Genomic DNA, 14526 nt, shown 5'->3' with positions numbered 1-14526 from the left:
AAAAGTGTCATCCAGGTGCCACGACCACATGGCTGCCCGTGTGGCACGTTGCCAAGCAATGTTGACGCGCAACGACAGCATGAATGGGACTTTCTTTTGGTCGGTTGTGACAATGGATGAGACGTGGATGCCATTTTTCAATCCAGAAACAAAGCGCCAGTCAGCTCAATGGAAGCACACAGATACACCGCCACCAAAAAAATTTCGGGTGACCGCCAGTGCTGCAAAAATGATGTCCATGTTCTGGGACAGCGAGGGTGTAATCCTTACCCATTGCGTTCCAAAGGGCACTATGGTAACACGTGCATCCTACGAAAATATTTTGAAGAACAAATTCCTTCTTGCACAGCAACAAAAACGTCCGGGAAGGGATGCGCGTGTGCTGTTTGACAAAGACAACGCACCCGTACATCGAGCTAACGTTACGCAACAGTTTCTTCTTGATAACAACTTTGAGGTGATACCTCATGCTCCCTGCTCACCTGACCTGGCTCCTAGTGACTTTTGGCTTTTTCCAACAATGAAAGACACACTCCGTGGCCGTACATTCACCAGCCGTGCTGCTATTGCCTCAGCGGTCAAAACAGACTCCTAAAGAAGCCTTCGCCGCTGCCATGGAATCATGGCGTCAGCGTTGTGAAAAATGAGTACGTCTGCAGGGCGATTACGAAGAGAAGTAACGCCAGTTTCATCGAATTCGGGTGAGTAGTTAATTAGAAAAAAAATCGGAGGCCTTAGAACTTGAATGTACCTTGTATGTACCTGGAACTGAAAAAGGAAGAACCCAGAATTACTACAAATCCATATTGAGTATCTACCGCAGTTTTTTACTGGCGGAGGGAAAGGTAGACTCCATACAGGATACTATGGCAAGTAAATGCACAGACAGAAGGGCAGAAGTGAGGTGAGTGGTAGGGGTGCGGGTTACGGGCAGGAATTTTAGGGAAATGATGAGTGCTGGAGGGTAACTGCCACTATGAACTGAAGCCTACGTTCATTCCTTTTGTAAATGTAAAGTGAGACCCCTTCACGCCAATACTTGCATTGTAACCATTCAAAAAGACGTCACCTAAAAGAATACCGCCCCAAATGTAGCGATTTATTTTCGGCTGGCTTGTTAACCATCTGTAGCATACTGCTGGGGCCAAGTGGCTTTAGGCGCTTCAGTCCGGAATCAAGTGGCTGCTACGGTCGCAGGTTCGAATCCAGCCTCGGGCATAGATGTTTGTGATGTACTTAGGTTAGTTAGGTTTACGTAATTCTAAGTCAAGGGGACTGATGACCTCAGATGTTAAGTCCCATAGTGCTTAGAGCCATCTGAACCATTTTTAACCATTTGTAACTATCGGAGAAGCGTCGTGAATGGTGAATTTCGAGTAAAACCTCCTTTTGCCGAAACACAGCGGAGTTTACACTGCCTCACCTCACTAACACGTTGTACAGACACAATTGCAAAACAATTCTGGAACAGTGGTTATTAATCAAAATATCCACGGGTGTACTGCCGGTCTATAGCGTCCAACGGGCACAATATTTCGGCGATCAAATATGTCGCCATCATCAGGTGAACAGTCCGTCACTTCACCTGATGATGGCGACATGTTTGATCGCCGAAATATTGTGCCCGTTGGACACTATAGACCGGCAGTAAACCCCTGGATATTTTGATTATCAAATACGCCGGGAGAAACTCAAGACTCATAGTGGTTATTAAGTTTAGTAAGTGAGGAACCGAGGAGAAGCTAGGTCAGTAGCTCATGGAAAAGGACAAAAGGACAAAACCAAATGTATAACGTCTCCATTGATGTCCCAAAATCCATAGCATTTCTTGTTTCACCAGCTATCAATATCTCTTAATTACATTCTTTCATCGAAAACTCTGTAGTTAGTGGAAAACACAGTAGATAATGAAGTTTTGCGTAACGATATGGCTAACTACTCTCCTACTGGCGCGTTATTTGCCAATGTGTCTGAAATTGTTTACGATACACGAAGAATTTTGATGATATTTCACTCTCGCTTTATCTCTGGCGCAGTCATGAAACCTGTGACAGATCGACACCTCTACATAATTCTAAAGAACAGTTCAACATATTAGCTAAAATTCATACGCAGCAACATATCTTGTAATATTCACCAAACACAAAATCATAGCGAACTCTACTTTTCATCGCAAACTTTTCAGAATTTTGCTCTGTGCGATACTTACACCTAAAATATCGCAATTAATGACCAATAACGAAATGGACATATCACGATCCTGTCACATGAAGCAACATTTTTTTTAAACCAAATAGTCTCTGTAGAATCGTTTGAGAAAGATTGCAGGCTATCCGCCATCGATTATGTCAGCACCGACCGGCCGACCGGTGCAAACACTTGTCGACCTACCCTTCTGAAGGAACGAAGGAATTCGGTCAAAGCTTTGGACGAAAACTGGTCACTGCACATTGGCCACCGTATCCTATCCGTACTCTAAAGGTGGCCGTGGCGACTAAGGATGAAAGGATGCCGAAGGCCACAAAAAACTGGAAGCGTTTTTGTGAATGTTATTCATGAAATGAAGGATCTTTCCTTTTAGAATTTAATGCCAAAAGTATAGAATTATTATCATGCGACACTGAACTCGCATTCAGCAGACTGACGGTTCCAACTCGTGTCCTGCCATCCGGATTTAGATTGTCAGTGATTTCCCTAAATCGCTCCAGGCAAATGACGGGATGGTTCCTTTCAAAGGGCACGGCCCATTTCCTTCTCCATTCTTGACACAATCCGAGGCTGTGCCCACTCTCTAATGTCATCGGTCCAAACCGGACGTTAAACCTTATCTCCCTTCCTTCCTTACTATCATACATGTTTAGAGGCGTATAATCACGTATAATGATTGGCGACTTCTTGCAAATTGGGTTGATCCAAGAACAGATTTGACAATTTTCTTACGTTCTAGATCTTTTGTCTGAGAAAGTTTAGGGGACACGTCTGACATGTAGTTGGGACGCATTTCTGTGTCACGACGGGGCTGTTGAGAAACAGTGCCCTAGACAGCGGTACACTGGAGCACAATGTGGTGGACTTGCAGCTGCTACTTTACAGGAGCTACCCTAAATGTTTTATCGATTATTGGTACACTTTCGTAAGTTCTTCATGATCACGAGTACCAATGAGGCGAATCCAGGAGGTGATTGCAAGACGTAATTTTCCCAATTTAAGCCAATAATCAAACGAAAAGTCTACTGTAAATGGCATATAGACTGATCTAGTTTACACCATTCCATAGTATGTCTTCTAGATGCCTTTTTCCATGTCGCTAGCAGGGGCTAATGTGGATATGATGAATATAATACAAAATTCATAACTTAGCCCCAAAGCCGTTCTGGTCCATGCAACAGTAAGAAGATACATGTGCCTTATCTTGCTTGTGACGTTACGCCTTTTTTTGTCGCAATGTCAAGATTTTCAATCGAAATAAACATTAGAATCAGTATTATGTCATTATTTTAATGTGTGTTATCACAATTTAACACATTTTACGATACTGAATTGTATGTATTATCTTTAAACTGCTTTAAAAAACTGCCGATGTACTATCGCATGTGAGGAAAGAAATTAAATATTTTTGAAAGACAATACAAAGCAAATAATTACATTACGTTGTACTAATGCGTGGTGAAAGTGAGCTCCGGCAATAACGCAATGCTTAAACAACCGATTTAGGCCGTCACTGAGATGGGTAGGGCGAAGGGTGATGGGCGGTGGCGGGGGGGGGGGGGGGGGGTTTGGAGAAGGAACAGCCACAGCTAACTCAAGCCCAGCCAGACCTCATGTATTCACGGACTAGGAGCACCGAGCGTTGCTGAGGGGTGTTGTAAAAGAATCTCATGTAATTAGCGGAAGGAATCACTCGCCAGTTCAAAAGCGCTGCATCCGTCCAGCTAGCACACCGTGCATAGGGAGTTAAAAAGACTGGAGTATAATGGTCCAGCAGCTCCTTACAGGGCATACATTTCTGTAGTCAATGGTAACCGAAGCGTCAGGTGGCCACTTGGCCTACTTCATCAAAAACAGTGCACTCACCATGCAAAATAACCGTCTCTGAATGTGAAAGTTTTGCATCGTCGTTCTAGCTAGGTAGTGTTGCAACCTGTGTGCATATTATTAGCTTCGGAAAACAATAAAGCGACGTTCGTAACTTATGTTCGTTATCTCGAGTGCTTCCACGTTCCTTCTAGAGCCAACGAAGAGGTAGTTTTACGTTTTATGTGCCTTTCGTTATTAAAGAACGATTGGTATCTATGTAGAAGGGCAAAAGGAATATAATAGCGACGATTCAACTGATAAATGATGAAGGGAAGAAGACTAAATAAATAGAAAATGAATTATTAGAGAACATGAAAGGAAGCCCAATATCCGGAAATTAAATTCTGCTGAGGTCTTCGTTATTAACATGTTGCGGTACGTAAGTGTGTCAAGAGCTGAGTAAAAAGAGGTGGTTAGAGCAGTATCTAGTTAAATGGAGATAGTAATAGTCCACTGTAGCAGCAACATCTTTACTTTTTAGAACATACTATTTATTAATGTTGACATCCTATTTAGTAATACCCTAGAAATGATCCAGTAAAATGTGATGCTTGGTTAGGGTGTAGTAGAAACAGCAGCTGAGAAACGTGTGACATGAATCAAGCTCGGATTCTAACATAAAGCGGAAGGGAAGGCATACTAGCCATCTGAATTTGTCTGTGCAATTATGTACACGTACGGCAAATGCACAAAGCTATCACCTGGCACCCCCATAATTACGCAAAGCCATCTGAAGGTACGTTGTCTCGCAGTCACGATTTAAATGGTTTTGAGATGTGATGTAGGCTAAGCTCTCATTGCATGTAATTGCTATAGATATACATAACAAGTTTAGTTTTTTAACACAATTGTGTTGAAAGAGCGGCCACTTAACGACAAATTACCACGTTCATTTGAATACGTTACGTAATAATATTTTTTTATAGAATGGAGTGTGGGCGAAAATGTCAGCCACTGAGGCCAATAGTCACTCTCAAAAGGGTTCCAATGGCTCTAGCACTATGGGACTCAACATCTGAGGTCATCAGCCCCTAGAACTTAGAACTACTTAAACCTTAGGGCATCACACACATCCATGTCCAGGGCAGGATTCGAACCTGCGACCGTAGCAGCCACGTGGTTCCAGACTGAAGGGCCTAGAACCGCTCGGCCACAGCAGCCGGCCTAGTCACTCTCGACTAAAACATTTTTCTGCATTTCTTCATGATATATAGATGAAGAAATATTTAACCCGGGTCCTCGGCTGAGCGATCAGCCAAGCTGACCACTCAGCTACAGCGGCAGACAATAAATACAGTAATAACCAAATAATAAATAAGGTTTATTAAATAAAAATAATACACCCCTGGAACTGGAGAAAAGAACACATTGACACCGGTGTGTCAGACCCACCATACTTGCTCCGGACACTGCGAGAGGGCTGTACAAGCAATGATCACACGCACGGCACAGCGGACACACCAGGAACCGCGGTGTTGGCCGGCGAATGGCGCTAGCTGCGCAGTATTTGTGCACCGCCGCCGTCAGTGTCAGCCAGTTTGCCGTGGCATACGGAGCTCCATCGCAGTCTTGAACACTGGTAGCATGCCGCGACAGCGTGGACGTGAACCGTATGTGCAGTTGACGGACTTCGAGCGAGGGCGTATAGTGGGCATGCGGGAGGCCGGGTGGACGTACCGCCGAATTGCTCAACACGTGGGGCGTGAGGTCTCCACAGTACATCGATGTTGTCGCCAGTGGTCGGCGGAAGGTGCACGTGCCCGTCGACCTGGGACCGGACCGCAGCGACGCACGGATGCACGCCAAGACCGTAGGATCCTACGCAGTGCCGTAGGGGACCGCACCGCCACTTCCCTGCGAATTAGGGACACTATTGCTCCTGGGGTATCGGCGAGGACCATTCGCAACCGTCTCCATGAAGCTGGGCTACGGTCCCGCACACCGTTAGGCCGTCTTCCGCTCACGCCCCAACATCGTGCAGCCCGCCTCCAGTGGTGTCGCGACAGGCGTGAATGGAGGGACGAATGGAGACGTGTCGTCTTCAGCGATGAGAGTCGCTTCTGCCTTGGTGCCAATGATGGTCGTATGCGTGTTTGGCGCCGTGCAGGTGAGCGCCACAATCAGGACTGCATACGACCGAGGCACACAGGGCCAACACCCTGCATCATGGTGTGGGGAGCGATCTCCTACAATGGCCGTACACCTCTGGTGATGGTCGAGGGGACACTGAATAGTGCACGGTACATCCAAACCGTCATCGAACCCATCGTTCTACCATTCCTAGACCGGCAAGGGAACTTGCTGTTCCAACAGGACAATGCACGTCCGCATATATCCCGTGCCACCCAACGTGGTCTAGAAGGTGTAAGTCAACTACCCTGGCCAGCAAGATCTCCGGATCTGTCCCCCATTGAGCATGTTTGGGACTGGATGAAGTGTCGTCTCACGCGGTCTGCACGTCCAGCACGAACGCTGGTCCAACTGAGGCGCCAGGTGAAAATGGCATGGCAAGCCGTTCCACAGGACTACATCCAGCATCTCTACGATCGTCTCCATGGGAGAATAGCAGCCTGCATTGCTGCGAAAGGTGGATATACACTGTACTAGTGCCGATATTGTGCATGCTCTGTTGCCTGTGTCTATGTGCCTGTGGTTCTGTCAGTGTGATCATGTGATGTATCTGACCCCAGGAATGTGTCAATAAAGTTTCCCCTTCCTGGGACAATGAATTCACGGTGTTCTTATTTCAATTTCCAGGAGTGTATATTGTTCCCCCACAGCGATGGTGTAAACACGTAAGCGCTGAGGAGACATTCCATCGTGGTGTACTTGTGACACCGAAATACGAGTAGCGAAGGGCGGCGGCATGGCTTTCAAAACTGCTGCATCACCTATCCACTTCCAAGAAATAAGTTCAGTTATTTACATGTTTCCAGTAATTTTTTTACCTTAAAAGGGTTAAGGAAATTTATGACTATATCCCGATGTTTTTTTTTCGGCATGACAATTAAGGAGTAGCGACGTACAGCATTTTAATTGGGCGAGAGGAAGAACCTTCCTCATAAATTCAATAATGAGACTACAGTGGCTGGAAAGGACAGGACTTCTTGTCTTCAGAAAATATTCCCTACGTTGAGGCACAGGTCAAGTGCCCAGGATGTGAAATCGATCCTCAACAACGACCGGCTGTTGTTGAGGACGAGAACGACTAGTTCTGAAAAAACTGTACCTGAATTTTTTTGAATCACCCTACTTTTTGTTGGTAGTAATACTGAATTTTATATTAGAAAAATGATAACCACCCTTTTTAGTTTTTACTTTCAGATTGTAAATTGTACTGTAAATAAGGTCTTTCTTCTCACTCCTCGGGCCTAAGAACCACTTCAGCATTTTTCAGGTTGTTGATTGTTTAGATAGTTCTTTTTAACCAAAGAAAATAAAGTCGAAAAGGCAGGAGGGAAGCCGGTCTATAGACCCTGTGATTTTAAGGTTTCTATATCGACTGCAACTTAAAATATCGTCAAACGTTAGAGCGGCCGTTATCCCCATCCTTTCTCTACCCCTGGTACCTAAACTGACAGGACACTGGGAACAGCGTATTCTGACAGAACTTCGTGCTCCACAATACACGCAAGCATTTTTTTCTTCACAGCGTTCGCTACACATTTCATACTGAATAACTGAATACTACCATACCTTTTGATATTATCTTGGAAACCGGAGAAGGCGGATGAATGCTGAAACATTAAAAAGAACAATTATTTATTACTAATAATTTCAGACTTATTCGTAGCAACATGAAAAAATAACACTGGTGATATGCGAAGGAATAAAGCTGGATTATTATATTGGGAAGATAAGAGAATTACACTGTGTTACATTACCTGTTTCGTGAGCCATGCAGAGGGGCACTAGGAACTAGGTACAAGTGAAGGCCATATGATAAATATTTGTATAGTGAATTAAAAGGAGTTAAAATTACGAAAAACTGTTATATTATGGAGCTAACTATAAACGTAATATAATGTAGAACATTAATTTCCAATTTCTGTGAAGTCTATCTTCAGTGGAGTTGGACGAGTTCTCCAGTAGAAACGTATTTGATTCATTTTTTGGCCATGATGGGTTGAGAACACCGCAGCTGATTTCACATATATCACTAAGTAAAAGACTGTAAAATGTTTCATGAATGCGTTATGTCATCGTAATTGGTCTCAAGTTTCAGCAAGGCTTTCTTGTACAAATTTTACACTGTTCTGCTCCTATAATATAACATAATATTCATGATTTTCTAATCTTCAGAAGCTTTTACCTTATATAAAACGCCTCTACAATTTACCTATTTGAGGAAAGTTTTTTCTTATAAATTGTACCATAGCTGTCTACATCCGTGATATGAAGCATCATCTTGACTAAAGAGAATATGTCTGACGTGTCAACTAGTGATTCTATTGGTTGCACAAAAGGGCAATATGGTGCAGTAATGGCATACCTCTACAACTATGATGTACATTACAGCAAAGATTTTATTTTCATTTTAGCCTAGTTAGTGGTGGCAAGTACACGTTTAATCTTTAAAAAAGTGTGCCAATGTTAACTGAAAGTTTTTCCATACGAAGGAAGTGTTATATCAAGTAACTAGCCTATCCATGATAGTTACATAGTCCCTTTAACTGTACAGCAATATTAAATAACACATTAGATTTTTAAAAACGTAAAAGAAGTTAACTATGACCAGCCCTCAAAGTATAGCCACTGTTTAGAAAGAAGTATTGACAAAACGTTACTTCCTCTTATCCTTAAATGAAAAGTCTGAATGCACAATCATGAAGCCTTCAGTCCATTAAACGTCGGGCATGCAGCCACGCAAATAAAATTTCCTCCACTGATATTTCAGCCGCGTATCGTCCAGCCATCATCAGAGCGAGTCACAAGACTGAGAAGATGCCAAGCGTGGACTTATAAGCTCCACCGCGCCAGTACTGCGCATGCGGGTCACAGATGCTGCTTGGCGGCAAAGAAATACACATACACATGCGCCGCATATCAAAAGTTTTTGAATATTGTGTTTGGGATGCAGGCAATGTGCATTATAATAAAGAGCACCCACATAGGACAAAAACGCATTAGATCTGAAGGAATTAGTATCTTCTTCCCTATCACATACTTGCATTCTAGGTTTTTGCATCGAAGGCTCTAGGAATTTGTTGTGGAGAAAATCCATTCGATTTAAAAATGCTATTGAGGTATGTGAGTTCATCTTACAAATTGTAGAGCAACATATAGAAGCACATGCAAGTGAGCTAAAACAGTGTGGACCATCGAAGATACACACCCTTACTACAGCCAGATATGTCAGCTGTGGCCGAAAGTTTTATTGATACATGGCATTCCATGAATTACAGTGATATGAAGATTGTAACATCCACCTCTTCCTTTTGGGAAATTGTCTTCAAGGAAGCTATAGAGATTAAATTAGCTAATAATGTAATAAATACCTACAGATCGATTTTGCTTTGAAACTAAATAATGGCATTTTTATAATCGTATCTGTGTATAGGTCACCATTGAGAAAATTTCAACTACTTTTGAAAAACTTGGATTCTTCATTGTGTTATCTGTCAGACAGATGAAAGCAAATTATTATTTGTGGGGATTGCGTAGATTTTCTGAAAGAGTCTGATGGAAACCTTGACCATGAAGTATTACATAGTTCTTTCAACTTGACATCAGTTAGGCCTATTGGTTTTCGTACTCAGGTAGATCAAGATGAATTTAATCAAATAAAAGCTTTTCCTGTTAAGAATGGTCTGTCTGATCATGATGCACAGCTAGTTACAGTATATGAGATAGCAGTAATGTAGAGCAGTCCTCCAAAATAGTGCATTCAATTAACAATTTAACAATTCAACAATTCAAAATTTTAGGGAAAGCTTGCAACAGTTGACTGGGATGAGGTGTACAGATAACATGATGCTAATTTAAAATTTAACCTAATTCATGATATCTTTGTGACTATATCTGAAAACAGTTTTCCTAAGAAAACAGGTAAATATAATTTAAGAAACCATATAAAAAGCCATGGCTTACTAAAGGGATAAAAATATCTTATAAACAGAAAAGGGAAATGTATCTTATATCTAGGTGGAGTAATGATCCCAAAACAGTGAAACATTATAAAAACTATGGCACTGTATGAAGAAAAGTTTCAAAAAATCCAGAAGTGTGTGCATTGTGTCTGAGATTAGCACATCTGATAAAATTAAAACACTTTGGAATACTGCTACAAGGGAAACACGCAACTGAGAACATGGGGTCACTGTATTTCTATAAAACACAATGAAAAGTTTGTTAACAAGAAGTCAGAAGTAGAAAATATTTTTAATTATCATTTTTAAATGTTGTATAGATAATAGGATCCACCTTTTCATTACAAAATGCAAGGCATTATATGGAAGAGGCAGTACCTATGCAATTTGATAGAAGTGAAACTCAAGCCACCTCTCCTACTAAAATTGAGAAAATAATAAATTGACTCAAAAGTATAAGCTCATATAGAATTGATGCCTTTTCCAACAGAGTACTAAAAGCTTGCTCCCAACAAATAAGTAGGACTCTCAGTTACATATGTACTAGCTCAATGAAACAGGGCATTTTTCCAGATAGACTGAAATATATTGTTAAACATTGCATAAAAAAGGGTATAAATCTGTTGCTAACAATTACTGAACAATCTCACTTCTAACAGCTTTACCCAAAATTCTTGAAAAAGTAATGTATCAAGAGTAGCATCTCACATTTGTAAAAATGAAATACTAACAAAATGTCAATTTGGTTTGCAGAAAGGCTTAGGGACGGTATAGCCACCATTGCTGTGTCCCTCTCATCTCTTTCTTTCTCCTCTCCATCACAGCTTCGAATTTTACCATTATATTTCTCTTCCTCTAACCTATCTACCTCTTATATATCTCTTTTACCCCATTCTATCGTCTTATGTATCTGCTCAATGAGAATAACTCACAAGCTGCAAGAACATAACGAGAAAATTCCCAACTAACAATAGGACTGACATTCACAAAAGGAAAGTATGTTTACTTTCATGTACTTAGTCATTACTATTATTATTATTATCATTATTATTATTCTTGATTGATTATAATTATTTTTATTGTTATAGTTATCATTGTACTACTGTTATAATCTGTATTTTTCTTTAACATCAATACTGCATAATACGTTATATGTCCTTAATGTTCTGTAGAAACTGTAACTCGTTCAATCTGAGTATGCCTGGTTAGGTGTAAGAGAGGGCCTGAAGGCCCTAATCTTGCCAGGTAAGATAAATGCATATATATATATATATATATATATATATATATATATATATATATATGTGTGTGTGTGTGTGTGTGTGTGTGTGTGTGTGTGTGTGTGTGTGTGTGTATTTTCATTAAACAAATATTAAATGCATAGAATAGCTGAACATCACCAGTTGGGATATTTTGAGATCTCTCGAAGGGTTTTGATTGTGTGAATTATGAAATTCTTCTAGATAAGCTTAAGTACTGTGGTATGAGTGGGACAGTGCACAAATTGTTTAATACAAAATTAACTGGAAGATTGCAGAAGTTTGAAATTAACAGTACATATAGTCTACGAAAACCAGCAGAGTCGTCTAACTGGGGCAGTACCAAGAATGGTGTCCCACAGGGTTCAGTCTTGATCCCTTGTTGTTCTTAATATATATTAACGACTTGCCACACTGTTTTCATGAAAATGAATACAAAGTGGCAAGTCGTTAATATACACTCCTGGAAATTGAAATAAGAACACCGTGAATTCATTGTCCCAAGAAGGGGAAACTTTATTGACACATTCCTGGGGTCAGATACATCACATGATCACACTGACAGAACCACAGGCACATAGACACAGGCAACAGAGCATGCACAATGTCGGCACTAGTACAGTGTATATCCACCTTTCGCAGCAATGCAGGCTGCTATTCTCCCATGGAGACGATCGTAGAGATGCTGGATGTAGTCCTGTGGAACGGCTTGCCATGCCATTTCCACCTGGCGCCTCAGTTGGACCAGCGTTCGTGCTGGACATGCAGACCGCGTGAGACGACACTTCATCCAGTCCCAAACATGCTCAATGGGGGACAGATCCGGAGATCTTGCTGGCCAGGGTAGTTGACTTACACCTTCTAGACCACGTTGGGTGGCACGGGATATATGCGGACGTGCATTGTCCTGTTGGAACAGCAAGTTCCCTTGCCGGTCTAGGAATGGTAGAACGATGGGTTCGATGACGGTTAGGATGTACCGTGCACTATTCAGTGTCCCCTCGACCATCACCAGAGGTGTACGGCCAGTGTAGGAGATCGCTCCCCACACCATGATGCCGGGTGTTGGCCCTATGTGCCTCGGTCGTATGCAGTCCTGATTGTGGCGCTCACCTGCACGGCGCCAAACACGCATACGACCATCATTGGCACCAAGGCAGAAGCGACTCTCATCGCTGAAGACGACACGTCTCCATTCGTCCCTCCATTCACGCCTGTCGCGACACCACTGGAGGCGGGCTGCACGATGTTGGGGCGTGAGCGGAAGACGGCCTAACGGTGTGCGGGACCGTAGCCCAGCTTCATGGAGACGGTTGCGAATGGTCCTCGCCGATACCCCAGGAGCAATAGTGTCCCTAATTCGCAGGGAAGTGGCGGTGCGGTCCCCTACGGCACTGCGTAGGATCCTACGGTCTTGGCGTGCATCCGTGCGTCGCTGCGGTCCGGTCCCAGGTCGACGGGCACGTGCACCTTCCGCCGACCACTGGCGACAACATCGATGTACTGTGGAGACCTCACGCCCCACGTGTTGAGCAATTCGGCGGTACGTCCACCCGGCCTCCCACATTCCCACTATACGCCCTCAAATGGCTCTGAGCACTATGGGACTCAACTGCTGTGGTTACCAGTCCCCTAGAACTTAGAACTACTTAAACCTATCTAACCTAAGTACATCACACACATCCATGCCCGAGGCAGGATTCGAACCTGCGACCGTAGCAGTCGCACGGTTCCGGACTGCGCGCCTAGAACCGCGAGACCACCGCGGCCGGCTATACGCCCTCACTCAAAGTCCGTGAACTGCACATACGGTTCACGTCCACGCTGTCGCGGCATGCTACCAGTGTTAAAGACTGCGATGGAGCTCCATATGCCTCGGCAAACTGGCTGACACTGACGGCGGCGGTGCACAAATGCTGCGCAGCTAGCGCCATTCGACGGCCAACGCCGCGGTTCCTGGTGTGTCCGCTGTGCCGTGCGTGTGATTATTGCTTGTACAGCTCTCTCACAGTGTCCGGAGCAAGTATGGTGGGTCTGACACACCGGTGTCAATGTGTTCTTTTTCCATTTCCAGGAGTGTATATAAACAAATGTGTTGACCAGCTTTCCTTTAGTGACGCCAATTCTCAGCATTCTCCATACCATAGATGCAGACCACTGTATTGTTGTGCATACAGGAAAAGCTTTCCTGAAATTAGTAAAACGTGATCACCTTGTACAAAATTTAAAAACTTTTGTATACAAGGTCATGTATACTCTGTTATAGGACCAAAATAATGTAAAATTCGTACAATAATTTCTTGCTGCTGTCTAGTAATGGGCTCTGTGCTGGACATTAGTGATGGCAAAATAAAGCGTTCATCAAAAAGTGACTGGTTGTAGTTTCTTTCTTCAGTTACATTTATATGATTGTTTTAGATTCAAGCACATTATCTATGTAACATTTGATATAATATGGCAGAGTGTTAAATACATGTGCATCCACAACTGGTTCCTTTATGTACTAATACTAGCCTCATAACCCTTTGTAAAGGCTTCTGTATAGCTGCTTCTCACCATTTTTTGAGGCAAGTGTAGATTTGTGTTTATAACCTCCTAGCTCCAATAGGGGTGGAGATATGGGCAAAATCGTGTTTTCTCACCCTCTGCCAAGTATGCTCCCCTGTGTGTTGTGTAGGAGTAGTAGTACTATTACCATCATCTGCAGGGCAGGTAACCAGTAGGGGGTACAGAATAATTTGCAAGCCCCTGACATGTAAGTTTCATTGCATGACAGGAATGTTGTGTTTCACCTGCTTCACTAATCTACACTGCAGGCAGCCAGTAAGTCAGTTTTCATGCCCCTGAATATAGGCTCGCTGCATACCACTTTTATTGTGGTAATAGTATCAGCCTGCTTCAGGAGACTGGTGAGATGGGGCTACAGGTGCAGATGTTGGTGGCGGAGGCAGGTCGAGATGGAAAGAAGAAAGAATAGGGTGGATAGGGAGTGCAGAGGGCAGGAAGGGATGGTAAGATAGAGGAAGCAGGAGAGGGTGGACAGAGAGAGGGAAGAGGAGATCTATAGGGAAAACTGAGGGAGATTGATAGAATGGTGGTGA

The 14526-nt window shown here is 43.1% G+C and overlaps 1 long non-coding RNA gene across 1 annotated transcript in view; it reads right to left on the bottom strand.

Annotated features, from left to right (window-relative positions):
- Positions 1 to 7816, bottom strand: part of LOC126267460 (uncharacterized) — a 517276-nt gene extending 509460 nt beyond the window's left edge. The window contains exon 1 of the long non-coding RNA XR_007549010.1: positions 7774 to 7816. This is a non-coding gene — a long non-coding RNA (uncharacterized LOC126267460). The remainder of the gene's footprint in view (positions 1 to 7773) is intronic.
- Positions 7817 to 14526: the final 6710 nt, after the last annotated feature.

This window comes from Schistocerca gregaria, chromosome 4, assembly GCF_023897955.1.
Source record: "Schistocerca gregaria isolate iqSchGreg1 chromosome 4, iqSchGreg1.2, whole genome shotgun sequence".
Lineage (NCBI taxonomy): Eukaryota > Metazoa > Arthropoda > Insecta > Orthoptera > Acrididae > Schistocerca > Schistocerca gregaria.
The sequence above is the reverse complement of the archived record's forward strand: the minus strand, read 5'-3'. Positions and strand labels throughout refer to the sequence as shown.